A 3873-nucleotide genomic window follows, 5' to 3' on the forward strand; every position below is an offset into this window, starting at 1 on the left:
TAATGATTAAGGGGAAGCATGTGCAGATTTTGGCAGCCCAGGGGAGCCACGAGAGCAAACAGGTTGAGACCCTCTGCCATATATCAAACATTGATGAAGGGACGCTAACAAGGAGACACCCTTGCCTAGACCGAAACTCGAAAGCGAAAGGGGAGACAGGGTGACCTTCGCAGAAGGCATCCAAAAGTCAGCCTCACTTCCACCTAGTACACCACAGCAGCTACAATGTTGCAGGCCAACGAGACTCTGGCGTCTGGTCCTAGAGTTAGTAGGGCTGTATGTTGTCCTCTATTTGTGCTGAGCGCCCTATGAAACCTCGGTTTATAAATTAACCTACTGACTGCCAGCTTCACTCCCCCCTGCCGAGGTGGGAGATCATCCAACCAGTTATGGGGTGACGTGTGGTCAGCACGACGAACCCCCAGTCGTTGTTGTAGGTTTCCGTGACCGGGTTAAGCTACTCATTCGTACCTCCCTCCCCCCCCATTTCCTCACGATGGTGGGTGGCCACCGGTCCCATACACTTGCCGGAATCTCAGGAGAAAAGTTGTTACGCTACCCCCAGGAGACTCGAACCTGCGTCCCGTAGCCGGAGCCCAACGCATGACGACTTAGACCGCACGTCCACGGTGAAGGACAGTTTTTAACTTACGTGAGGCGATTTTAGTCCTCAGAGACACGTGTTGATGTTTAGTTATGGTAAGGAGCTTGGCCCCGTATAATGTGACGGGCTCAAATAGCCCAAGTGCTGACCCACCCAAACATTTTCATTTCATTCAACTAATTCGGTACCGAAATACAGATTCACCTTCTCAAGATCTGCCTCCGAAATGGCTACTCTTTTGTTCATTAACAAAATTGTTAGTTTTAGTTTACTGTTAGTTTTAGACAACTCGGATGAGGGAAGGGGAATAAATTGATTTAGCAAGTTATCACATTTTTATACGCCCAATGTGGCGATTACCGTTTATTCTAATATTAACTCACGATTTATTTCTAATTTAAAGTTCTTGTGGGGTGGGAGTGGATCTCGTTTATCTTAGATCTAAAAGCGGTGGCTTATCATAATTAACGGCTTACTATTAGTTTCAGGTATGTCTATCCTTCGTCTCATCTTTCTCGTTGATCCACCCATGAAAACGTCTCATAACTTTAATTAGGACGAGATTGAAGATATCCATAACAATTGAACAGAGCGAAGGCTGAGTGAATGAGAACTAGTAATTAATGCCAGCCTTCTGTTAAACTCCTTATGATAATTACGTCGCTTCATTAACTTCTGGATAGATGCATTCATTCTTCTTCTGGGAAATAAGGATTCGAGTGCGCCAAGCTTCACAAATGCAAAAGGTAGAAAAATCAAATGGGTGTCTGGGCATGAGTGTTTTTTGTGTCTCCCTTCATGAATTTCATCAGATCATCACTCATTACCATCTTTGCGATTAGTCAAAAGTGGAAGAAAAATGAAGTAAAATATAACCAAATCCATCAATCAATCAATCAATCTTCTAACTTAAGTAACTGTCACGTTTCCAGCTGCTCGTGGTAATTGGAACTGAGAAAAATTGCAGGGACAGACTGTAATTCCTCTGTATCACAACGTACGGAACAAACTAGCAGAGCTTATTTTAATTGCGTTCTAAAGGTTGTCAGAAATCAATATGATACTTGCATTTTATAATATTAAACAATTTACATATTAATTGTAAGCCCACTGGATAATAAATAATAATAGCCGCCGAGCGCGTTGAGTGATCGAGTCTCGCCACCGAAGATCCCGGATTCAAGTTCAGGCCTGGGCATGTGTGTTCCTTCATCAATTCCATCTAACCATTGTTCATCCTTACCGTCACGCTTAGCCAAAAGAGATGCAAAGGTGACCTTCTCGGAAGGCACCCAAATCTAAACCTCTCTTCCACGTAGTACACCCTGGTTTGAATTTTACAGACTAACAAGGTTCCGTCGTCTGTATCCACAACCAGTAAAATCCTGTGTGGGGTCTGCGCGATTTCCTTTTCATTCAATCTCATCTTTGCAATTAGCCAAAATGGGCAGAAAACGATGTCAATTAATAATTATTCTAAACCCAAATAAATATCCTGGCTTCGTAGAACGTTGCCTCACTTGTGTGCTACGAAGGCCGGCTGGGCATTAGCCATTGTCTGGTTGATTCTTTACCTATTCTAACGCCTCGTTTCGAGAGAACACCTATTCTCTCATCTTAAAGTTTGGACTTTTGACCGACGCTAGGACAGTTGTTTTCTAATTTTCCTCTCCTTTCCAAAAAACGATGTGATACTGCTGCCCTGGCGTCGGCCAAAGGTCCAACCAAGCCTTAAGGTGAACCATTTTTCTTCGCTGCTTTTGCTGATGGTGGCAGGGTGCGAAATCCCGGGGGGACGGGGGAATTCCCCCCCACCAACTATGTTGTACTGAAATTTCCCCACACTGAACTCTTCCGGGGGGAAGAGTTTTTGTGTTAACAACGAACGGTTTGGAATTCGACTGGAATAATATTGATACCATACAAAAAGAGCAAAGAGCCTCATCTCTTAGGACACTGAATCCAGCAATCCCCAGGACACTGAAAATAAACCGACTTATTACTTCTCCATTTCTCACCGCCTTTCGTTAGCAACCAAGAAGTATGTAAATATATTAATAAAACACGTAATGACACTTATATGTGAATTTTATACAGAAAAACTATTATCTTCTTAATGTCTCTTAATTTTTGGCCCTTCTCCCTTACGCAAATCATTGTTCATAGCATCAGTAATACATCAAAATCTTCAATTAGCAATTACATTTTGAATGAAAGACAGTCGATATAATATATTGTATATTTTATAATATAATTTGATTATTTAATAATTGACACATATATAGTGTGTATTATGTGTGTCTGTATGTCTGTCTGCTCCTTCTTCCCACCAATCTGCAGTGATTTCGCACCCTGGATTGTGAGAATGGAACCTGCTATAGTCTTGAAAATCATTCCATGAAAGAAGAGAAAAAGAGACAATGAAACTCGCATGTTTTTGAATTTCCTGACGAAGTACGTTATTAAATTTTTGAAAATTGCAAAATACCAGAATTTGGCACTTCACTTTAAAACACACACACACACACACACACACACACACACACACACACACCCCACACACACACAAATTGTATTTGGAAAATTTCCAGAAGAGGAATTTTAGTTAACTTCTTTCGTGGCATTGGGTATTGGGGCTATGCCCGAAGTGGAAATTCCTGACCGGGGGATGCTTGTGTATTTTCACTACTTTTTTAATCTACAGCCTGTGTTGTTTTAAGAAATTAAACTATGTTGGTTCGAAGCAGGCATTGTTCTCTGCTTATTGGCGTTATTATTTCAATTCATTGTCATCACATTGTGTAATTCAAACCGAATGAATATGGTGGTGGAGAATTCGCCTACTGTTGTTTCTTTCGCCGTTGGGTGTACACTCTGGAAGCGATACTCTTGCAGGCTAATGAGATTCCGGCGCCTGGACACACATAGAGTTTGGGATTATGTTTTATGTATTTGTGTGCGTCTCTTCATCCATCTCAGCTGAGGATGCATAGAAAGTATCAGAAGATATCCCACACTTAATATTTAATCGGCATTGTCTTGTAATCAAGGGGTCCCTGGTTCGATACCCGGTGGAGGCACATAGTGGTTCGGATCCCACTTTAAACTTTAGGTCCAGTCTCGATTAGCATTTCTGTGCATAAAGTGGATTTAAAAACAAAACTAAAACTCAAATATATAAGATTGCGAGACTGGTTTTACATTCTGTTTCTTTCGCTCGATGTGGTGAAACCGACTCATTGCCCCCTCCCCCCCCCCCGTCATATCTA

The sequence above is a fragment of the Lepisma saccharinum genome, chromosome 2 (assembly GCF_977018435.1).
Source record: "Lepisma saccharinum chromosome 2, izLepSacc3.1, whole genome shotgun sequence".
Lineage (NCBI taxonomy): Eukaryota > Metazoa > Arthropoda > Insecta > Zygentoma > Lepismatidae > Lepisma > Lepisma saccharinum.